At 42.7% G+C, this 25,093-nt stretch overlaps 2 long non-coding RNA genes across 4 annotated transcripts in view; one reads left to right on the forward strand and one right to left on the reverse strand.

Annotated features, from left to right (window-relative positions):
• On the reverse strand, window positions 1-6,765 carry LOC307214419. 2 transcript variants are annotated; one of them, XR_013838062.1, is made up of 3 exons: window positions 6,663-6,765; window positions 4,288-4,491; window positions 1-191 (listed from the first exon to the last, which is right to left on the reverse strand). It is a non-coding gene; the product is annotated as an uncharacterized lncRNA (long non-coding RNA). The 2 variants fall into 2 exon arrangements; XR_013838063.1 differs by lacking the exon at window positions 1-191 and adding an exon at window positions 228-1,191.
• LOC307214323 overlaps window positions 4,474-25,093 on the forward strand; it is a 25,529-nt gene continuing 4,909 nt past the window's right edge. Inside the window, exons 1-5 of one of the 2 annotated variants that reach the window (XR_013837912.1) lie at window positions 4,488-4,575; window positions 4,935-5,148; window positions 6,761-6,920; window positions 7,646-7,755; window positions 23,365-23,538. This is a non-coding gene — a long non-coding RNA (uncharacterized lncRNA). Of the gene's footprint in view, window positions 4,576-4,934; window positions 5,149-6,760; window positions 6,921-7,645; window positions 7,756-23,364; window positions 23,539-25,093 lie in introns of both variants that reach the window. The other variant, XR_013837911.1, reaches the window with a different exon arrangement.

Below are 25,093 nucleotides of genomic sequence, written 5' to 3' on the forward strand. Positions count from 1 at the left end.
TATATGCACCTTTGTCAGTTACTGGTGTTCACCCTCAGCTGGGCCATGATCAGGGCGACTACACCACAAGAAAACAGAGGCAGAAATCTATCTTGAGGTGAACCAACCTTAGGCTCTTTCTAGGTGCACACAAAAACCTTCCATTTCTTTGTCTATGGCATGCTTTCCATGACTTGAGCAGTCCTACATTCCTACAAGACACAATCATTTATGTTCTTTCTCCCTATTCTAAGAAACACCGCAAATTTGATAGGGTAGTTTTAACAGAGGGCTTCAAAAACCCGTCTGAAACTTATTAGAAAAAAAGCTAACCTAAAGTTACAACAGTCAAAAGTTTGACCGCATTCTTCTTATATGCTGTTTTCTATATCTATCTGGCATGGCGACAGAATGGGGAGAAAACCACCCTTGCAGAGTGACTAATTTTTGTGACAGGGCTGTCTCTTGCTATTAAGTTTCTCTTGCACCCTTTCTAGTCTCTTTCTATGAAGGGGGGGGGGGGAAAGTCCTGCAAAGAACTTGAGACAAAATGACCCAAACTTGCCTAAAATGTACTTTCATATGTGAGGAGATTTATTTAAATGACACTATACTCTGTTGCAGAAGCATGCACCTGATGCTAATAGTTAAAGGCATTTCGGACCAATAAGTCATTAGTCTGTGGAAAACAGAAAGCTTTGGGGGAAGCACATATTGTGCCTATAAACATCATCAGCCACCGTTCTCTGACTCTTGAGCACTACTTGAAACAACCTCTGTATGGTGACTGGTTCCCATGAAGGTTTTATATGTAGCAAATTGGACCCACATCATGTAGACATTCTCCACCAGGCACTCTTAGTAGTAGCTGCTAGAAGTATAAAAGCAGTCAAAACAACTGATGGGACCCATCTGGCAGTCTTCACACATAACATTGCCATGTATTGTTTTGAGGGGCCTATTAAGTGGCGCTGGTAATAAGTAGACCTGCCATCGGCCTAAGCATAGGAAACTTCTCCATCCAGAGTTGGCCCACTGTTCCTAACAGGGGCTAGCAGCAGCTCTCCAAGGTTTGTCATAGGTTATCGAACCTGGGTCCTTCCCTTAAAATTCTGGGTATCCTAATTCATGTCATCATGGTCCTGTGTACAACTGTCTTTGGCTCAAACTAATAAGCTCCATGCCTGGATCTCCCGATGTCTCCTTCTTTCCCTAAAAGCAAATGCACCTTTTCGAAGCATGGTGTTTGAGATCAGAGCCATAGCATGTATTATGAAAGCATGCACCGGGAGGGAGATGTTTTGCACTGGGAAATTGCCTGCCCTGATCCAAATGGCCCTTCACCACATGGCTGCTTTTAAGAAGAATCACACATATCCTGAAATAGGTGAAGTTTGTCCCTTAATACTAGTTCTTGTTCCAGTATGCCAGTGTTGAGAACCCTCCAGTCTTCCCATTAGTGCAATAGCTATCTGTCAGAGCTGCCCCTAGGTCCCAGCTCACAGAGGACCAACGCCAGGCTGTCGTTATGTACAAAAGTCTTTATTGAAGTTCAGTTTCCATTTTAAAGCCGCAGCGTGCAGCTCCACGTCTTAAACCCTAGACCGGCGAAGTCCCGTCTGAATCTCCTCCCCTTTGACACCAGTTTAAGATCCTAGCCCTGCTCCACCTTTTCCGCTGCTCTCTTCTCCTCTGGGTCCTCCTGCCCGCTGGGGCATTCCCCTTTCTGGACTCCTCTGACGCTGTCGCTTAACTCTTCCCCCTGCCTCCGGCGGGCTTTAGTACCCGGTTCCCAATCCTGATTCTCTGCTGTCCCGCGCTCCTGTACATTTGAACTTGCCTCTCGCGCCAACCCAGTGACCTTCCTCCTGACCGTTACACTACTTCTGTCACTGCTTCCCTCTTCCGGGATACTGGCCAGATCTGACCTCCCCTCCGTTGTCTGACTCTCCGATGGAGGCGTGGTCAGCCCTGACTCCTCTTCTCTCCCTGCTGGGGGAGACGCTACTCCCGATACCTGGGACTCTTCCCCCCCCACTATGCTCTGGTGGGGAAGCTGGTCCTGATTTCCAACTGCTGTTCTGGGAGTCCCCGCTGGCCCCTTGCTTCTGGGGTGTCCCCCTTGGGACCCCCCTTGCCCTGGCCACCGGCGCCCCCTTCTGTGAATCTTCCGATTCGCTGGAGAGGCTCATGGAATCTCTCGGGCCACTGTCATCTTCTCCTACGCTGCCCTCAGATTCTTCCCCTTCGCTCTCCATCTCCCCTCTTCCCTGTGCTTCTGCTCCTGAGCCCCTGACACTATCCTTCAAACTGCTGTGTCATTTCCCCTTTGCCAGCTCCCGTGTGTCAAAGCAGTCCTGTAGAAGAGTAATAACTGATAATATGAGAGGGGTATTTGTTTGCGTGGACAGGCGGAGTCCCCAGATCCCGAGTGGTCCCCCCCCCGTCATGTGAAATAACGACTCTAGACAACGTGCTATGGGATTAAATTGGCCATAACTTTATTAAATTTCAAATGTGGGTAGACCTTGGCTCAGGCATTGGGCGTTCTCCCTCCCCAGTCCCCAGCCGGGGACCTAGGGAGCATCAGGGTTATCCAGTGTGTGTGTGGGGGAGGGATGGGCCGGCTCTGGAGAACATATGTTCAAGCAGAGATAGCCACCCCCCTTGACGCCGCTGCAGGGGAGAGCAATGACGACCTTTCGGCGTACGGCCAAAGCCTCCCTTCAAAAACCCCTTTAACGGGGAACTCTGGTATCGCCGCCTCAAAGAGGAAGATGGACTAAAGGATTCCGCCCAAGGCCTGATACCGCCAAAGTTGTGACGTTTTGCTACGGGAAAGGCGAAACCTGCCAATGCAGGGAAATTCCTTTCCAGCCCGTCAACAGCGACCTTATCGTAGCAGCGCCCGCATACCTGTGGAGAAAGGTTAACCTGCAAAACCTATGAAGAAAAGTTAAGCTGCAAAAGAAGACATTAACTGAGGGTGGGTAGGGTGGGAGAAGCTCTGGAGCCAAGTGAGGATTACCAGGTAAGATCCACCCTCTATTGTGTGGGCAGGTAATCCCTCCCCTACCTGGCCTGGTTTCCCTGGCAACGCTTCCCCCAGGTGGGATTGGACAACTCACTGGGGTTGGCGGGGACCTCCAGGTATCCCACCTGAGGGAAGGCAAAGCCTATGCTGATGGGGCCACTCCAGATCCAGGGCTGCACGCGTCCACGCAAAGGGCGCCCCGCGTTTTAAGTGAGGAGCGGTCATTCTTAGAAAGTGGAATGGAGTCAGTTTGGCCTAGTCATATTCTGAATTGATGCAGCTTGAACTCAGCAATACTTAAAACCAGGTTCAAGTTGTAATGCTTTCTCAATCTCACATGAATTGCGTCTTTGCTTGAAAAAAGATGTTTTGCTTCATGAATTATCGTCACTTTTTCTGATGGTTCCCTGAATTGGGGTTGTCAACCGACAACAGTGATAAACCAAGCTTTTCGTGTTATCAGCTGTGGAAGACTCTGCCAATAGATACACATTGGCTCCTTCAGTGCCACCTTTTAAACACCTGCTGATAACTTTTGTATTCTGCCAGCCCTAGGCAGGCCATTAAGAGTACATCCCCACAATTGTCTATAGATTTATTTATTTACTTATTTATTATTGCTTTTAACTTGTTTTTAACTTTTTATGGCTTTGCTGTCTGGTTTTTGTTTTATATTGTAAACCCCTGTGATTATTATTTTTTTATGATGCAGCAGCATATAAATATTTTAATAAATAACTGGTTTTCTTTGATAAAATTATTGCAGTAATACATTTCTCAGAGACGGCAGGGTGAGCTAGCATATGGCTACAAACCAAAATGACTATGTTGTCCTTCCATTGTTGGAGGCAGTTTGCTTGGCCCCTGCAAGAAGAGGATGCTGGACTAGTTGGCCATTGATCTGATCCAACGGGGCTCTTTTTATTTAAGAAGACCACGTTTTTTTCTTTATTGTTTTCTATTCTCCCCTTGGTTTGAGTGTAAAAGTTGATGCTCCATTCTAAGTCAGCTTTCTCTCTCTTCTATGATGGTCTTGCTCATTAGGCCACTTTGACCGAATTTATTTACTTTTTTGCATAGCACCGTGCAGTGAAGAGGATCTGAATTGAAGCCACCTTTGGGTGTTGCTTCCTTTTTAAGGATTGCAGAGGAACCCTCTGCACATGTGTGCACACTTAGGGGTCCATGTATTACCCAGTTCCTCACATCCTCCCTGCCCATCATACTGAGAAGGGCATTTTGCTCATTAGAATAACAATGGTCCGTTTCCTTACCTGTTTTTTTAATGGATGAATGGAAGTGAGGATACACTGACTTTTCTATAAACACTTGGATACACTTCTGCTTTTGTCCCCCAATTCTCCCTTCTCCTTCGTTTTGCTGCTCTTGCGTCTTCACCGTTCAGCACCTGGCAAATCCCTCATGATGCAAGCGGTTCTAGTCCCACTTTGAACAATGGGAAGAGTTCCCAAGGAAACCTGCAAATTCAACAAAGATAACCCCAATGTGTCAGAAGCTCTACAGCACGGAATGGTAATGCACTGTCCTTTCCATCCAAATTGGTAAGGGTATCTAATTAATTTGGCAGAGTTTTCCATCCCTCAATTACGGCATCTGTTGCAGCACGGAACAATCCAGAGGAACCATCTGTCTTTCTACATGTAAAATGAATGGATGAGCAAAGATATAATTTTATTTTAGCAACAGAGGGTAGGAACGAGCATGATACCCAGGCTGAAGCTGTACACTTCAAATTGTCAAGGTTAATTACCAGAGAAATATACAGAGCTGCATATTGGGCTGGAGTAGGTTTGGTGTTCCGTGCCAAAGCACAGTTGGAAGGAGATTAGCAACGAGCAAGTTATACAGGATCATACAGGTTTCGTTATATTGGATGTATAAATCTCTTTACCTCTTCCAGCTAATCAGTGCTCATCCCAGTTGCCCACCTGAGGCCCATCTTTCTGCCAAGAGCATCTTGGGCAAGAGAAGCAAAGGGGAACTGTACAACATCCGCTGCATCTGGATGTAAACCCAGCATTTGACTGCAGCTGACCCACTCAGGGACTTGGAATTTAAGACCTGTTTCTGATAGCACCCATTTTGTCTGTGGAAGTGGAGATACACAACAGCAGGCATGGTTGTGTGTGTTTTTGGGGTTTGATGAAAGCATCTCTGTGGGGTGTATGTAAATAAGCAATGAACTGTGGCTCCCGTACAGCAGAGGGAAGATCATGTGCAAACAGGTGCTGCGGATGTGTCTCTTGGGGCATGGCAACAAGGGTCTAAAAGGTGAACATGAGAGTGCAAACATGAGGCCTTATCAAACGGTTTTGAAGAGCACCAGTAATCAGTTCAGGAAAAGAACTGGGTTCAGTCCACACGTGGTTTTGAAGGTTATTTCAGTGGGGCTTCTGCCCGCTGGCTCAGGTCTTCCCAGTTCTGGTAAACACATGTGTTTCACTTGTTGGATCAAGGCAATAGCTTCACCATCCTCCATCATGAGCTCAGACATGCAGCTGAAGGAGCTTTTGCCTTCAGATGAGCAAAACAGGAAACCTCTGCATGTGTAGTGTTTTGGTTTGTATTGATCAGATACGTTTTAGAACATGGGTAGGCAAACTAAGGTCCGGGGGCCAGATCCGGCCCAAACACCTTCTAAAACTAAATCTGGCCCGTAGATGGTCCAGGAATCAGCGTGTTTTTGTATGAATAGAATGTGTCCTTTAAAAAAAATGCATCTCTGGGTAATTTGTGGGGCCTGCCTGGTGTTTTTACATGAGCAGAATGTGTGCTTTTATTTAAAATGTGTCTCTGGGTTATTTGTGGGGCACAGGAATTGGTTCATCCCCCCCCCCAAAAATAGTCTGGCTCCCCACAAGGTCTGAGGGACAGTGGACTGGCCCCCTGCTGAAAAAGTTTGCTGACCCCTGTTTTAGAATATACAAAGTGGTTTTCTCAGGTCTTCAGCTGTTGTCATTGCATACATCTGCAGCAAGTGTTGCCAGAGATATTGATGTTGTTTAAACAATTTTCAACAAGAAGGAATCATTCCAAAGCTCATGGTGTATAAAATAAAATACATTATGTTATTTTCGTCAGGGCTACATAAACCAGAAAACAAAACACAAACTGTTTAGATTGCAATCCTATGGCCCCTGAAAGTGTATCCCTGGGGCGATAGGATACCTCAGATTGCTTTAAGTGCTCATGGAAATTCATCACCAATTTGGTGCAAATTTCTCCCAATGCAAACATTTTTCTAGGAAATTTTGCCTAATAAACATGTTTTGCAAAACAATTTCCCTTAATGTAAGATACCTTTGTATGTTGCATCACTGATATATGCATTTTTATGCACTCTTTACCCTAGTATATGTATTTTTGTACAGGTTACTTGAACATAAAATTGCACTGCAAAATTCTGCAGTGTGAATTGCAAACAATGGTTGTTTGTTTCTTTTTCTTTTTGTTTTAGTTTGCATATTGTTTCAGAAAGTGCAAATCTGATAGGTTTGCTTTTAAATTCAGCCAGAAGCAAAGGGCAGCTGGGTCATGGCAAAAGCAGAAAATCCCAGCTTGAGCTCCTTAGATTTCACTTAGAGTTGTATGCCCAGGCCTATCAGGAACGCTTTTGTACTGACAATACTGGCACTCTTAGACCTTCAGTTCTCTTGTGTGTGTCAAACTGGAACATCCTGATTTAAATTTTATTTAGCCTTTATTGATTTTTCTTCTTTTTCTTAGCAAGGAGAAGGCATGATGTATATTCCTGTGAGCTAGAAGGAATGGAGAAGCACGATTAAAAATGACCTACTTTAGTATGATAAATAATACGTCAGAAATTGAACAGATGGACCCCTGCTGCCACATTCAAGACTAATTTCTCACCCTTCTTCATGCTCAGGTTTGGTGCTGCATTATAACTGCATCATTCTAAGCCTTTCAGCTTGACCCATCTGATAGACAATGGTTCCGGTATTGAATACAGTATATTCTCCACAGCCATATTTATGCATGGTTATCTGTGTTAAATCAAACTCACTGAGGGTGGCATGGGAGTTCCCTGTAACTGGTGGCTTCACCTTTGACTCTGAGTCTTCAAACTGCATTCAGCTGAATGCATCAGCACAGAGGCTTCTATTGGAAATGCGGAATGTTCTTAGATGCCTCTTTTACACAACGGGAAGTGAAGCTGGTGGGGAGGAGGACATTGGCAGTGGCGTGCACCCCCCCCCTTTCCCCCATGCAGCTTTATTTCAGCACAGAGAACTTAATGTAGGGTCCGCCAGCATGGTGCCAGGGTGCCTGCTGGTATCTCCTGCGGTGCCTGAGAAATGTCTAATTACGTATCCCCTCAAAAATCTACATTGTGTGAAAGATTCTTTGCTCTTCCTGCACCGTTCCTGTTTGCACTGGCTCAGCCTTTCATACATAAAACCCTCTCTTAAATAAGCCCACATTTCAGTGGATGCCAGCATATTCAGTGGACACTCTCTTTTCTGTTCCGAACAAAGAAGAGGTACACAGAGCTTCTTTTTTTGAGTGTTTCATTGGCTGAAGTAGGCACCTGTTCCCTGTTGCACGTGCCCACACTAATTTGTGGTCCTATCTCTTTGTCTGCTCCTTTAGGTGTGGAAGCCATTTTGTATTGCCCCACATTCCCATGGCAACCATTTTATGTTATGCTACACTCCCATGGCAGCCATCAAAGTTCCAAATGTGCCCACTGGCCACGAAAGGTAAAAACCCTGATATAATACCTGAATATTGCTACCGTTATGTTTTTATATGTGTTGGAAGTTGCCCAGTGTGGATGGGGCAACCCAGCCAGATGGGCAGGGTATAAATAAGAAACTTATGATCATCATCATGTATGTATATTGCTGGCGCATACTTAAATTGTGCCCATAGTGGTACCCATTTGCCTGATTGCCACTGAAAACCTTACTTCATTATTAGTAATAACAATTAAATTTCTGTACAGTGGTACCTTGGGTTACATACTCTTCAGGTTACATACGCTTCAGGTTACATACTCTGCTAACCCAGAAATAGTACCTCGGGTTAAGAACTTTGCTTCAGGATGAGAACAGAAATCGGGGGGCCACTAGGTGGTGCATCGGAAGATGGCTGACAATAACATCTCTCCGACCCACACGAGGTAATTTGGAGGCTATGATGGGGGTAATTAGCCTCCTTAACCCCCCCCCAGGATTATGGGGGGGGGGACGGCCCTTGCCTGCTGTGCCCTATACCACCCCCGAATTTGTGGGGGTGGGGGCACTAGGCACAAAGCCCTCCTGTGGGATTTTCGGCACTCCTCGACGCCGTCCCCGATTCGCGCCGCTGGTTGCAATGATCTTTAAAAGAAATAATTTGGACATGATTAATTGCACATACATCAAGGAAAAAGGGGAGTAAATACTGCTGACAGAAGAGATCTCTGATAACAAGACAACAATAAAATACGAGAAGAACATCAAGATACGGTAATGACTGAGGGGGGAAAAACCTGCCTCTACCTTTTTATGTGATTTAACAAGAATCCCCCTCCCCTAATGAGTCAGAAATTAAGGACTTAAGCTGTGGATTTAAGGCTGTGTGGAGGTAAACTTTCGATCCAAACCAATGTTTCAAGATGAAGCTGGAAAGCTAAGAGTTTTGGAGTGACGCAGTCAGGAAAAAATGCCGTTCGCCATTTTGTGAGGCATTGTGGGAGCTCTTGGGTCTGGGAGGAGAAAGAGAGAAATAGAGTTGTTTACATATCGTGAATCAACTCCTCGGTGGGACTTAAGAACGACAAATGCCAAAATTTACGATGGATAAAGTGATGTTATCTACGAAGGAGATATATGGAAACCATCTGGACTTAGTGAAGGAACGGGAAATCCACACAGGATTATTACACTTGCTATCGGCTTAAGGAGACTAACAGAAGAGATCGTAAAGGAAAAAGAGAAATTATACGAACAAGATATGATGTGGCAACACCAAGATAAGACTGGATAGAATTATGAACTTTGTTTGGACTGATTGGGACTGATTTGGACATTAACGCAGTAATAAGAAGATGATCTGAATTCCCCTTTGGATCTTGAAGTATGGGTTCCCCCAACAAAATTTAAAAATTTGGCTTTGTAATTCGGAATTTATATGATGTGATTTAATTTGATGTGATTGGCCAGTTAATAAAAATTATTTTTTAAAAAAAGAGAACAGAAATCGTGCTCCGGCGGCACAGCGGCAGCAGGAGGCCCCATTAGCTAAAGTGGTGCTTCAGGTTAAGAACAGTTTCAGGTTAAGAACAGACCTCCGGAACGAATTAAGTACTTAACCTGAGGTACCACTGTACTGCCCTTCATCTGAGAGTCACAGGTGGTTTACAATATAAAAACACAGAAATAAACAACATAGTAACAAACAAAACAACATCCCTCACTATTTTGTGGCTACTAAATTGTGATATCTCCAAATTTCAAGCAATTTTGAGTCTTTTATTTTTATTTTTGGACAGCTGCATTACACCATGCTGCAGAGTTCCATAATGTTTTTGTGCTATTGTTGATGAAGCTATTGTTCATGGCTTGTTTAATGCATGTTATCTAGTAAACATTCACTTAGGTTTGCTCACAATTCAGTACATCCTCCTTGAGAATGAACTATTCAAATTAATTATATTGCTAATTAAAGGGAGAGAGAAAAAAAGGACAGACAAATTACTTTCTGTAAGCTCCTTTTAGGTTGAAAAAATACGGTATGTAATACTGGCATGTGTCTTCTGAATTACATAAAATGTTTATTTTGAAATTAATCTTTGAAAATCTCTTTGGTGGGGAAGACCGTCACAATCCAAATGTAGGGTTACCATACGGCTGGAATTTCCCAGACATCTGGAATACCACAACAACTTTTCTGTCCAGATTTTCACTGTTTGAATGGCAACCCTACCAAATGCATTTCTGTGGTATTTTATTTGTTTTGCTTATTCGCTACCATTCACCATCCACAGCTAATTAACACAAAATATTATACTTATTTCCTGAGCCAGGTTTCCCATTCCTATACAAGGGATCAAAAAATCATGTCTGGTAGGTATAACAGCTTTTCCTAACCTGGTGCCTTATAGATGCAGGACTACAACTCCCATCATCACTTACCATTGGCCATGCTGATGAAAGTTGTCCAAAACATCTGGAGTGCACCTGACTGAGGAAGGCTGGTGTAAACGGACTCATTTATGTCAGTAGAATCTGTGCACACTTCCTGTGCCCCTTTCAATTCAGTCCCCCATAGGTTTCTGAAGCCCCTCAGAACTGAAAACACAAGTTGTCATCTCCTATCTCCGCTAGTGCCAGGTGAAATGTCAAAATTGGTGTGAGAAGAACTAATGATAATGGATGGAACCCTCTGCCCCATGTACATGGACAGTGGTACCTTGGTTCTCGAATTTAATCTGTTCTGAGAGTTCTTTGACTCCTGGAATGGTTCAAAAACCAAGGCTTCTGATTGGCTGCAGGAGCTTCCTGCAGCCAATTGGAAGCCGTGTAAACCACATTGGTTGTTCGACTTTCAAAGGACATTCGCAAACCAGAACACTCACTTCTGGGTTTGTGGTGTTCGGGAGCCGATTTGTTTGACAACCAAGGCGTTCGACAATCAAGATACCACTGTATTTAAAATCCGCTTTGAGTCGTCCCATCCCCCCAACAAACAATCAACCAGTGTATAAATTTATGAAATAAACATAACCTCTTGCTGTGTCATATGAGGAGTTTTGCTAGACTAAGACCACTGTGTTGAAAAAGGATGGAATGGAACTTGACACAGTTGAATGGGCATTGGATCTAATCGGTTGTCATGCGGAAACAACCGCTTTTCAGTGCTATCATCCAGCTGGCATGTGTCTTTAGTGCACAACTGGTAAAGTGGGACACATCTTGTTGACGAAGATCCCCTTTCCATAAAAAGTAACAAACCAAAATCATGGCAGAAAAATAATTGACACTTCACATCCATTATACATTTGTACCAGTTCCAAAGATGGTGTAAATCCAACCTGACATGGCACATATGGAAAATACGTTTTCCTTATTGCTCTGAAAATAATGTTGGAAGTGCTTTTAATGTAAAATAAACTTTGGCCTACAGGCAAAGGATTCTTAAGCCTGTCTTCCCAAGAGTAGCAACACTGTTGGCAGAGGTTTCCTTTAATGCATTTTGGCTGCTTACTCTTGTATACAAGGACCCAGGCAGAATCAGGGAAGAATTTGTTGTTTGTGCTTAGCAGGAAAGGGTTAAAAAGTGCTTTGTGTGTGCCTGATTCATGGGGGATTTAAACTGCAGGAAACAGAGCAGTGGTGCAATGTAGATAATTTTAGACTCTGGACTCTGGTGCTATTTGTGTGTGTTGCAGGGAAGTGCTCTTAGGTGTATTACTTCAATCCAGATTGTGGCAAGCCAGCTGTACTATAGTGGGGGTGGGGCCTTCTTGCTCTTTCTGCAGAGGGGAGCCATGGACTTCTGCCCGGAAGTCTTGTACTGACAGCACCATTGCAGCAGAATTAATGCTGGCTGGGCCTTCAGCCCTAGCTGCTGTTGTAACCTGTAGCCTAACCACCATCCAAATCCAAAGAAAAGGTGCATGAATGTGAACGCAAGGACTGATGTGATTTTGTACCTGCTGAATAGTTTTCCATATGAAACTCTACATAGTAGTGATTGGATTGGGTTCCACAGGGTGGAGAATGGACAATGGCAAATAACTGGAGTGCAGACATGAGTAAATAAGTATGATGCGTTGCCTGCCTGAGGTATGAGCAGCTAGAATACAAAACAGGAATACAGTGGAACAAGTAGGAGGCAGCTGTTTCTTGTGGAAGATGCATGCATTTTTGGCTGATGTAATCTGCTGAAAGCATGCAGGTGAATGAGCTGTTGATGGTATGACATTATTAGGACCAGGAGTGCCAAAGTAGATGGAGGGCCAGAGCTAGATTTGGGGTTTATTCCCTAACTGTTGCTTGAAATCAGTAGGGGGATCATTTCACATGGGTGAAATAATAATAATAATAATAATAATAATAATAATAATAATAATAATAATAATATTTTATTTATATCCCGTCCTCCCCAGCTGAAGCTGGGCTCAGAGCGGCTAACAACAATAAAAGTAACACAGTATTCTAAAATAAATTCATTCTAAAATCAGTTCAAAATCAAATTAATGGCAACCATTAATTAGAGTTCTATGAGGATTACCAAAGGAGGGGGTCAGATGCCTGCTTTGAGATATATTCAGGATTCAAGATTTGATTCTAGTCACACTTATGTAGGAGCAAGCCTCACAGTACACAGCAGGATTTGCTTGCTGAGTCAATATGTGTAGGATTTTGCAAAAAAGGAGAGGCCATTTTTTCTAGCTCCATATCCTTTGGCCCTCTTAAATAGCACCTCTGCTGTTGGTCAGTAGCTGTTTCAGATTGGGCCATCTCGCAGATAACACCTAAGAGAATTGTAATGTTTGAGTCTTGAGTAGAGAGATGCTAACTTCTCAAATTCAGTGGGAAAGTAGGATGCTGCCAGGATAAAGATATCCCTATAGCAGCCGCTTGAATTCTGTGAAACACAGTAAACAGAACTGGGGATGGAAGAATTATAGTTTATATCATATGTTTGGAATTATTACTTTGGCAGGAGTGAGGTGGGCGCAGGTGGCATTCAAATGCCCCATTAGGTGCATGAGCAAATTCATACTTGGCAGTTAGCTGCCCTCTGTCAAACTGCAGTTTAAGGTTTCCGAACGCTAAATGCTGCTGTGGCAGCCACTGACACGTCTACAGGCATTCAAGTCTTGGGAGCTTGCATTTTATCTATGATCAAGTACAACTCGGTAGGCAGACACAAGCTCCCAAGTCCATTCATTTCATGTGTGTGTTTATCATTTTTGAATATTCAAGTCTGGCTCCCCATGATATTGTGCTTGTTGCCATTTATTTGAATGCTTTAAAAATACATATTAAAAATGGTTCTGTTGTATTTTACTGGGAATCAAATGTGGGGCACCTGCCAGAAAGTGAGTAAGAGAAAAAAAAATCCCTTTGGGTACAATATGTAACAGTTTGAGATGTCTCTCTCTCTCCCCCCAATCCCCACTTACAATATTTTTCTGGTTTAATCATGGAATGTCCCACTTTACCTTAGGATGTTCCTATTTTCATTGGAGAAAATAGGGACATGACACTAGTGAGGGTATGACCTTAGTGACTTCACAGTTCCAGGATACACATGACAGGGTCCTTTTTGCATGCCCCCAGGGGAAGCCATGCCACATCAAGATGGGGGCCAATGTCACATAACTGTGGAATGGGGCCCTGGGTGCAGTCTCACAGCCCCTTTCTTTGAGAGGCCTTTTGTTGCTTGTATAGACCAGACCTGACTACTGAGAATTCTAATGGCTCCCTCAAAGACAGCCAGAGGAAACTAGAGGGGATTGTATAGCTATCTGTTCCATCTCTTTATCTTTTCTTTCATTGGCAGCTGATTGTGGTTGCTCTTCCCAATTCCTTGGAAAAAATAGCCACTAACTGAGAGAGAGATAAGTATCAACAGCGGAGAAAGGTGGTCAGTGGAGCTACGACAAGCATGAATGAATACTGGAGAAAGGTGATCAATGGGTCTACAATCCCTTCCAACTTTCTCCTTGAAGAACCTACATAATTCTCAACAGTCAGAGTCTTGCTCTTCTTCAGAACAGTTTCATGTGATGAGGTAACACGCAGCCAGGGTCTCAGTAAATGGGAAGCTGTAATGGGTTAGGAATGCATTTCCATCTTCCAACCCTGTTGAGGTCCCAACTGAAAAGGATGCGGAAAGTTATTGTTACAGGGCACAATGAGACATCCCAAAAGGGAAGTGTTGCAGAAAATTCTTCTGGTCCAGTTAAGATAAATCAACCTGACAATGTCAGAAGTGACTATCAGACACTTGCTGGTACAAAGGGAGCGGAAAGAAGACATCTCTTTAGGGACAAGAGAGGTAGAAACAAAACAAAAAGCAGAATGTCATCTGATACCATAGGACAGCCGACACCAAGTCTAAAGTTGAGTCACGTCAGCTAAAGACAGCTCTGAAATCTGGCTAGGAGGTTTGCTTGAACCACTTTCTTAGGCAATCAGTGAGATTTTGGAAGCAAGCAGGCAGAAGGAGGTTAGATATTGACTGCTGTCTTGTTCTGCAATTAGGAACCTATGAGCTGTGAGTATTGGCAATATAATTTTCCAGGGCCCAAGGATTCCCCTAGACTTCCAATATCTTGCCCCCCAAAATGTCTGGCTCTACAGGGTTAACTTGCCTCTCCCGTACCCAGTACCTTCCTTATTTTGTGCATTAAGTCAAAACATGAACAAAGAGCAAGTTAGTGTCTAGAAACTCATGCTTTGCAAATGGTGTTTACCTGAACAGAGGTGTGGCTATGTGGAGATTTTCCACATCTGGTCAGGGAGGTATGTGAAGAACCTCCTAAGAATTCTCACCACCCAGGATTCCCAGGATTCTTTTGGTGGAAGCCATGACTGGTATAAGAGTGCTTTAAAAGTACCGGTATGTTGCAGATGTGACACCTTATTTTGGTGACCCATGTGAAGTGGAGATAAGCAGGAGGGTGGAGCAGGCAATAAAACTAGCATTCTGGGGTTTGCATCTTGGATCAGCCCAGAGCAAATATTAAGGAATGGGAAGTTAGGAGGACAAAGAGATTTCCTTCACCATCCTATATATACACACCAGCATAGTCTTGTCACAGGGCTGGGTGGAATGCTTAAATAGTTAACAAGAAGTGCTGTGATTATGTAAGTGTGTTTTAAAATCTTGGAGTGAGCATGAAGTCTCATTCCTAAGGGCATAAACTAACTGCAAACCAAGCAGGAGGGGGAGAAAAAACACACACCATCCCTTGTGGCGAGGTCATTCTATAAATGCCTGCTGCCAAGTCTGTAAAGTGCTCTGGAAGCTTTGGATGAAAAAGAATTCACAAGTATTTGGGGAAGCAGGGAGGGGGGGAAAAGATGCTGAATGGCCTATTAGGCATCCTATTAGGTCTTTCCTTCCAGTCTCAGAATGTCAGTTGAGTTGTTTACATAGTGCCGCACCAAAATCGTACAGCAAAAAGGAAAAAAGAGATACCCGAGTTTTATCACATGGCCATAGGAGCCAACTCCTAGGGGCTGAGGTCCCTTCACCCGCCCTCCCATAAAATAAAATAAAATAAAATAAAATAAAATAAAATAAAATAAAATAAAATAAAATAAAAAAATAAAATAAAATAAAATAAAATAAAATAAAATAAAATAAAATAAAATAAAATAAAATAAAATAGGGGCCAGTTCCCCCACCCCCAAAAAAGTTGATGGGCATTGTCATTCAAATGGTGTGCATGTGTCGCATCATGTGTCGCATCATGTGATCAATAATTTGGGGTGGGGCTTACCTGTCCTACAATGTTTTATTCAGGTTGGCCCTCAGCTGCAACTTATTTGTAACATTTCAAATCTGTAAAAGCATGAGGTAAACAGTTAGACAAGGAGACCTCAGTTGTGAGTTAACATGTAAAGGATTGGGCTGTAGGTCACATATACAACAGAGCAACGAAAGATTCTTATTGAATGCTGCTTGTAGGTAGGCATGTTTCACAGGAAATCATTAGTGCACTGATTTGATTTGAATGTGCTAACTTATTTCCCATAAAGCTCCTGGAATTTGGGGCAAACAATGAGCACTTCTGGTGGAAGATTAGCCCAAGGTACTTAGGAACGGCTGAACTGGAGGTTTAGCCACCTCAAAGTAATCTCATGAAATATATAAACTCTGGAATGAAGCTAATTAAAGCCTCCAAAATCCTTAACCCTACCACTTCTGAGAAGGGTTAGGGAAATCTTTAAGATCTTTATAGAGAATTTAGTCTAGGTGCTCAGCTGAAAAGAGCACTGCTGAGAGACCCACTTCTTTGGGAGAATTTACTACAAGAAAAGGGGTGGGTGGGAAAACTGTTTGGATGAAAGAGTATAGGTGTTTGACTGTCACATATGTTTTCTGGCAATGTAGAAGGGAGAGATTCTAATGAGATTCTAATGATCCCTAATGAGCAGATTCCTTGCTCCATTGTTTTAAGCCTGTTTAACGGCTTGATCATAGCCTTATACTCCCTTTAAAAACAACACCCAAATGATTAAATACCTTCACTGACAGCAGTACCCCAAGGTCTCAGGCATGCGTCTTTCCCTTAGAGATCCTTTAACTAGAAGAGCATGCAAAACATGTGTTCTTCTGCTGAGCTAAGGCTCCCTCCTGCCTGCAAGAGGAAGAACAGGGCAGCCATTGATTAACCAGTGCCACTTTTCAACGGGAAGGGAATCACAGGCTGTGAGGCCTGATGTGGCCTTCGATATCTCTTTGCATGGCCCTTGGGACTTTTTCCAGGCTACATTTCCTCCCCAGCCACACAGCCCTCTTCACCAGTGGTGTCGCAACGGGGGGCGGGGGGCAGTGCGCCCCAGGTTCCACATCTGGGAGGGTGACAAGGCAGCACCCCACGGGGTGCTTGCCCTGCCACCGTGGCCCAGGCGTGGTGGCACGAGCAGCCATCGCGCCACTACAGCCGCATGTGGAGGATCCTTCATTCGCGGCTGCAGCCATGAGCAGAGGATCCCGGCGCCGACGGCAAACCGCTATGTACAGAGCATGTTTGGTGTCGCATGCATGTGTTGCCCATAACGATGCCACACATGTGCTGTACATAGCGGTTTGCCGCCGGTGCCACTCGAGCGCTGTACAGATGGCCGTGGGATCCCTCTGTCACCGCTACAGCCATAAACAGAGGATCCCAACACCGCCCGTACGGCGCTGGAGCGGCACCACCGGCAAACTGCTAAGTACAGCGCATGTGTGGCATCTCTACATACAACGCATGCACTGTATGTAGTGATGCCGCACATGCGCTGTACATAGTGGTTTGCCCCCGCCGTCGCTAGAGCACCGTACGGATGGTGGTGGGATCTCTCCATTGCCGCTACAGCTGCGAATGGAGGATCCTCCGTTCGCGGCTGTAGCTGCAAGCAGAGGATCCCGGCACCGTCCATATGGCGCTGGAGCACTGCTGCCGGCAAACTATGTACAGCCCATGTGTTGTACGTAGTGATGTCGCACATGTGCCCTATGTAGCAACACTCCGCCCCGGGTGTCACGACGCCTTCATTCGCCCCTTCTCTTGCAGCGTCCTCAAGTGTTTTCACCTGGGTGGAACGTATGCTTGAATTCTTGCTTGCTTAGACAGAGGATAGCTAAACTTGACCTTCATTTCTCCACCCTGTCTCTGGCCCTGCCCATCACTGGCAAGTGGGGTTGCTGGAAGGTCTTCTATCTAAAAAGAAAAAAGGTTCCCCATCCCTGTCTCAGGATGTCACTTTTAAACCACACCTGAAGCAGCAGTGATACTCGACTTTGCTCTGACTAGCTGAAGAAAAGCTTTCTGAAAGTAATGACAAGGCAGGACTTTGATCATAATTTGTAATACGCCTTTGTTATGCTGGTCCCTTCCATATACTTTGGCTCTCATCAGCCTCTGGCATGCTTGCACCAGTGTGGCTTTTCTGAGGGAATATGGAAAACTAACAATGCACAAAACCCCCCAATAATACAGATATACTCTTAGAGAATATTCTGAAAATGATGTATAGGTGGTACATGACCCCAGTCAAGCTTGCAAAAATCTATCATTTGCCCAATAATAAATGTTGGAAATGTAAAGAAACTGAAGGTACATTCTTTCACCTTTGGTGGACGTGCCCTAGGATTAAGGCTTTCTGGGAAATGATTTATAATGAAATGAAAAAGGTATTTAAATATACCTTCTTGAAGAAACCAGAGGCCTTTCTCCTGGGCATGGTTGGCCAGTTGGTGGTAAAGAAGGACAGAACCTTTTTTATGTATGCGACAACAGCAGCAAGAATACTGATTGCAAAATACTGGAAGACGCAAGATTTACCCACTCTGGAAGAATGGCAGATGAAGATGATCGACTACATGGGACTGGCAGAAATGATCGGCAGAATCCGAGACCAGGGAAAAGAGTCAGCGGAAGAAGATTGGAAGAAATTTAAGGACTATTTGCAGAAATATTGCAAAATTAATGAATGTTAGATTGGTGTTGGACAGAAATTAATTGGTTTCCACGGCAGAATCCGAGACCAGGGAAAAGAGTCGGCGGAAGAAGATTGGAAGAAATTTAAGGACTATTTGCAGAAATATTGCAAAATTAATGAATGTTAGATTGGTGTTGGACAGAAATTAATTGGTTTCCAGCTGTAATGTGAAGATCGAGTAATAAGTTAAAATAAGTCATAATAAGTTATAATAAGGATTTGTTGAGTTAAGAATTCGAATTGGAATACAAAAGGGGGAGGTGAGGGGAGGTCCGGGAAATAAGTTAATGGAAATAAGTAATGAAAATTACATTTGTCTTGTTCGTTTGTTTTTTGTATTTTTGTCATTTTTTGTGCATGTTTGTTTTTTTTGTTTGTGTTTTGTACCAATTTGGAAAAACCTAATAAATATTAACAAAAAACAAAAAACAGATATACTCTTTGGGAAGGACAAAATAAATACAGACACAGTAAACAATAGATATACTATATTTTAATAAGCTATTGCTCCGTGGTATTCTTTTTAAAGATTGTACTTACCACAGTGAGAAGCAGCTCAGAATTCTGCTTTTGATCAAGCAAGGTAGCCCTAGATTTCCACAATCTCAAAATAAACAGTTATGTGTTTGTGTTATAGACAAATCTCTGAATATAAGACGATTAGGGGCAACCTAATCAGGGATTATTGTTAATAAACTTGAACTAAGCCACACGTGGTTAGGTAGCAAGAAACTGACCCAGTAATACGACAGCTCCCGTGGAAATGAAATCTTAAATACAAAAATAAAATTAAAAATGCACATACACAAATATACTCTCTCTATTCAAGTGGCATAATCATGCACTGTGATTATGAATAATAAATAACAATAATTATATTTATAAAGCAGCCTGCACATATACTATGATGGCACTTGTGATTCAATGAGCTGTTTCATCAAGCAGAGTATGATTAAATGAAAGAACACTTATTTTAAAAGGACATCTTAGAAAACGAAACGGGGAAGGGAAAGGATGAAAAGCATATCTGTATTATTTTATATTTTCCAACCCTGTAGTTTCTTTAGCCACTGATTTGTCCAGGCCACTGGACTTGCCTGTTCTTATATAACATTTGACCCAGTCACAGAGCTATACATGCCCTCCAATTGTATACATGTCTACTCAGAAGTAAGCAGGCCTACTGAATTCAGAGGGACTAACTTCCAGGTAAGTGTGCATTGGATAGAACAGAAAATTTACCAGTCTGGGGGGAGGGACTAGTGCCATGTTAAATTTGGGGTATGTGTAAAATTTTAGCTGCAAAAGTTGTTTTTGGGTGGCATTACAAAAATGTTCACAAACCTTGCACTCCGCATACATAGGAGACCATCTCATTTGATTAACGTGCACTAGGCCTTTTTCTGGGGTGTTGCCCCAAATGTGGAAAACACTCACTCAAGAGATTAGGTTATCAACCTCTCTTTAATTAAACACTGTTAATTGAAAAGATTCATGTTTAAATAAGCTTTTGAGCCTTTTACTGCTTGACGTGTTGATTTTGAGACCTGCAATTTGCGTGTTGTTGTTTTGGCTGCTGTCTTCAGTTTGATCATTTGTGTTGGATCACAGTTGGTTGTTTTGTGGAGGAGAGAAGTAGGGTACATTTTAAATAAATAACTACACAATTATAGCCGTAGTCACTAGAACTAGGGAGTTGGCTAAAAATATAGGTGCTCTCTAGGTGAATTTACATTTAATTCTTGGAAACCCCACTTCCAAATTGGGCCCTCTGCACATAAGAACTTCTGTATAATGTCTTGTTTCACTAGCAGAAGAGGTTTTGGTTTTTAGCACATGTTGCCTATTCAGACGAGCCAGTTTGTCTCCGGCAATTTTTTTCTTTTTTTCTTTCAATATTTGATTTGCAAAGGGTTGAAATAATTATAAAGAATTGTTTTGCTCAAGAGACTCTGGACTTAAAACACTATAGAACTGCCATTTACTAGGATTTTTAAAGGACATCATTACATAAATATCTAGTGTGGCAGTGACTCTTCTTTTTTCAACTGCCCTTGAAACTTGAGCTTATAATGTAAGCACAGGGCCAGGACTAGCGTTGTCTGAAGATTAGCAGTCAATCAAAGAGCCCCTACAGATTAAACCTGCATCAAGGTAGACCTGATCTACCTTGGTATTTGGTAGGAAACAGCTCAATCCATAAATTCAAAGAGGGAAAACAGAAGGATAGCAGCTGGCGAAAAAAGATTACTTTTCTCATTCCACAGTACATCACATTGTACTGCAGCTCTCAAAGTGAGAACAAATTATGACTAAATGTTCAGTGACTGAGGGATTAGAGAGTTCAGTTTAATAAACAGGCAGAAGCCCTGGTAATTCCTAGTGAAAAGAGACATTAATAACTCGCTTTGGATACGTTGATAACAGGAATAGGCGAGCGCTATAATAGAGACAGAGTGAAAAGTGACAGTCATTTTCAAACTTGCTACTTTGCCGAATGATTGAATCTCAATCATTCAAGTCCAATGGGCTCTTGAGTCTGATGGAACAGGGAAGCAGCCATCACTAGGAATAATGTACTTGTATAAATAACTTTTCTTATCTCATGAAAAGTTCCTGTTTGAGAAGCAGTGCTTTAGTCTTCCTTGTTGGGTACAAAACAAATATATATCCTCGTGCACTTAATGATTCTTTTCAAAATGCTTCCAGATAGCTAAGGAAGGAGATGGCTTACATTGTTAACGTAATATGTACAAATGTGGGTCCAGTGGCTTTATTTGTACATTCAAAATTTGGCCTTCATTCAAACCGCACTTGATTAAAGCTTTGAAGCCTTACTACTTTTAAGCATTAAGCAATATGATCTGAATATGTATGTACAGCAGGGCGGGTCCAAGACATGTTACTACCTGAGGTGCAGCAGCAAATGATCTTCAATCTCTCTCAAGAGTCATGCCATTTTGTATCCAAGGTGGCTGAGACAGAAAATTTCACAATCGAGTATTTGTGCAATCCCTTCCTGACTGTAAAAATACAGCAACAGTAAATTTCATAGCTAACTATATGCTCCCCTTTCATGATACCGCAAATCAGCTGCCTGAGGCAGTTGCCTCCCTCTGCCTAATGGTAGGGCCAGCTCTGTCTCACAGCAAACCTGTTCTCCTCCATATATTGGGCGAAGGTTTGGGTACCATTTCCAAAATCTTAAAGTATTTAAATGCAGACAGCAGAAAAATAAAATCCTCTTGTTTTTAAAATTAAGGACTTAAAAACCAAAACTCGTTTGTCTAGAAATGATGGGGAAGGGTCAGAGCATCTTCTATGCATGCAGAAGATTCCAGGTTCAGTTGTTGGCTGGGAGAGAATTCTGTCTGCAGTCCTGGAGGGCTGCTGCCGGCCACTTCAGCTGTGCTCAGTGGGCCAATGGTCTGACTCAATATAAGGCAGCTTCTTATGCTCCTATTCAATAATTCTTTCTAGCTATACATACGTTCAAGAAAATGGTTTGCACAATGTGCTGTGGAAATAGTAGGTTCAATAGCCTGCAGTCCTTTCCCCCTAATTATGCCAGGTCAAGATTGCATATGATTTGGCCTATGCACATTGGACTTTGTGCTCGTAGGCATAGCTGATATGTCAGTTCTAATGTGCAGAGGAGTGCCAGGTTGCTAGGCTGGTATGAGCAGAGGTGAGGCAGGCTTGGCACCAGAACAGAATTGTCTCCCCTGCCCCATACTGTACTCTTACTTGCATATGAATAGGGTTAGTGTAGATCTGTGTTGCATAATTTACGTATTATGCAAACTGTTTCCTAATGATGCACACCTTCCTCTGATTTTGTTTGGGAAATGTACTAGAGGGTTTTGAATGTCTTAACGAGATTATGCATCTGGATGCAAATCAGTGGCCCACAAGGCTTCAGCATGCAGCTGAGCACAGACTTAGGCTGGGAGTGTGTCTGAGAAGGCAACTGAAACTCTGAGCTTCCCCACAATCTGAGGTGGGCTTGTTATGGGGTTCAGAGTTCAGTTTTCTCAGAATGAAGGTCAGCAAAGACTGGGGGGTGGGGGAAGCCCTCTGAGCTCTGAGGGTGCCTGGCCTCTTTAAATAACAACAAAAAACTACTGGCCCCTAGGACCTCTAAAAACTATCTGTAATTGCAAGTAAAGTCTTATAAGAGATAACCTCACAGTACTAACATTCTTTCGTATCCCTGTCTCATCCCTTCTGTCGCCCATGCCTACTAGTGCTATGTGCCTACTAGTGCTATCTTGTGACTTCAATTTGCTCTGATTTCTGAGTTGTTGTTTCTTCCATCTCTGTCAGGAATGCTTCTAACAATAAGCCCCTGACAGTTTGCACTACTGCTAAGTAACTTCACTTTGCATACCTCAGCTACTTAAAGCTAACAAGCCATGCGTGTTTCTCTCCTCCAAAATTCCTCCACAACATTACAAAACTATTTCCAGTATCCTTCAAAACTTTAGGAGGCAGGGTGTGTTTGTGTGTGCCCAGTGAGCTGATGGCAGGCATTCGGGCCCTGGTCAAATTGCCACCTTTGGAACTTTAAATATAACTCCAAGATGCTAATTCTTGCCTTTTAGTTGTGTGGTTTTCAATTGTTCCCTTTTGTTTTGCATGGAACTCTATGGGTATCGCTGTGCTTGCGTTTTCACAAGGCAAGTCAGTGCAGCTGTAAACTAGTGTATAATTGCATCTTTAAAAATAAAATTCCAATGTGTTTGAAACAAATGCAACAAACTTATCTTCCCCTAGCAGAATTATGGGGGAAGTTAGGAGGGCCATTAATGAAATCCACAGTCAAATCGTAGCATTTTAAAAATAGTAGGTAAAAGGGGACTGCTGTAAAAGTTAAGGGGGCTTCCTTGCCCCTATAATTCAAGCCCTGCCTTCTCTGCCACATTCAGAATCCTCTGTGGAAATCACAATTCGAAAAATGAATTGTTTGTGTCTGTTGCATTGCTTGAGAACTTCAATGTAACTAAAGTTGAAAAGTTTTGCTGGGTTCTTTCATAATAAAATATGTCATGAAACATTAAAGCAGGGTTTGTTTAATTGTGTGTCGTTTCTTGCGTATTTGGTCCTTTAGGCATTATAAACAGCAAAAGCCTGTCTCTTCCTTTCTCTCTACAGACACTTGGAACGTTTCTCTTTGCAAAACGAGCGCTCCCTTTCCATAAAAAATGAAAGCCTTGCAACCAGCACTAGGGCACTCAAATATCATTGGAGAATTGAAACCTGTCACACTGCATTCCATAATTTTCCAGCATCACAGGAATGATTCACCCTGATCGAGACTGCAGGCAAGTGACAAAATACTGCTGTATTAGCCAAATAATAAAACAAGCAATTTTTGCTTGTTTTATCTCATTTTTAATCCATCGTATAAGGAAAAGCACATGGAGATTGTGAACCTGCATAAAAGCACAAATGACTAATGCAAAATCAACACACTTTAAATCTCTTTGAGTTGTATCCAACTGTGCTTTTGCTAAGCAAGTCAGGGCAACTGATTTTTGCTGACTGACCCCACACTTTGTTCTGGGGCCTTTCTCTGGCTTCTAAAAAAAGGCGCTCAGAAAACCACGCTAAAATGAGTTGGGTGGGCTGCTGTCGAATGTCATATTGTCAAAAGTACCTTCTCTTGAATAGCTGAAGGTAGGAGATCCAAATGTCAGGCTGAGGATCAGAGACCTCTCACATCTGCATTTAAGGCCACAAAAAAGCATTTAACAGCTTTGTGCAAAGGCCTCCCAAGTTTAGCCTTCACTATTTGCAGGCAGGGGGAAATTCTAAAGTGTCTGCTACGTATTTAGCCTTTTCTGCAAATTCAGAGAGTGAGCATTGCACCTGATCCACAGCTAGCGCCTTGTCGAACAAGAATAGCAAAGGAGATACAGTCCAGTATGCTCCTGAGATAATTACCTTCTTTTTCATATCCTCTGTCAGTCAAGCTGTACAATCCTTTAAACAGCCACACTAAAAAATATTTCAAAAGGCTTTACCTGACATCTGCAAAAGCAGAAACACTTGAAAACTTAATCCCGCTTGATAAAAGCTGGCTGTGCTGATTGATTTAAATCAGAAACACAGGATCTGGCTATTGGGTACAGAAACTGTGGAACAGTAAAATCAAATTCCCACCCATTTCTGTACAATGGAATGCAAGGGAATTTCACATACCTACTAAATATTTCATTGATTTTTAGGGGCCATCTCCAAGATCTTAAGTTTGATTTACTGCACACTGCTTTCTTGAATATACTTTTGCATCCAAACTGCTAATAGTTAGGACTTAACAAAGTTATTACTGAAATTAATAAAAAATGAGCATCAATGCTACTGTTGCTGTTAGTAGTTTGGGGCAGAATAGTCTCCTTAAAAGATGGAGGAAAAGAACTGCATTGAATCTCGTTATTTTGAGAACACGAGTGGAGCAGGAACGGTTTCCATTGGAGTGGCCTGTTAAAAGCATACAGTTAAGTAATGTTCAGCTGAATGTGCAAACTGCAATCTATAGAGCTGGAGAGGACATAAAATGTGGGTGTTTGCAAAGTGATCATGATGTTGTAGACACTGAATGATCAACAGTGAACTTGCTATTTGGAGATGAATGACTGGATGTTGTTCAGAGGATGATTGCTGCGGTTATTACTAGCTGGTTTATTTTTGGGATGGAAATCAGCTGTTTGCACATCGAGACCCCGAGACCACCCCCTCGTTGATGAATAAGACACAAGGACACAGATATTAGGTTAATGTTATTGGGCAAATTTAGGCCACAACTTTATTGGTTACAGAATGTGAGCGGTATTGGCTTAGGCATTGGAATTGACCAGACTATATCTGACTCCTGCCCATC

This window comes from Podarcis cretensis (genome assembly GCF_951804945.1).
Source record: "Podarcis cretensis genome assembly, chromosome: 4".
NCBI lineage: Eukaryota > Metazoa > Chordata > Lepidosauria > Squamata > Lacertidae > Podarcis > Podarcis cretensis.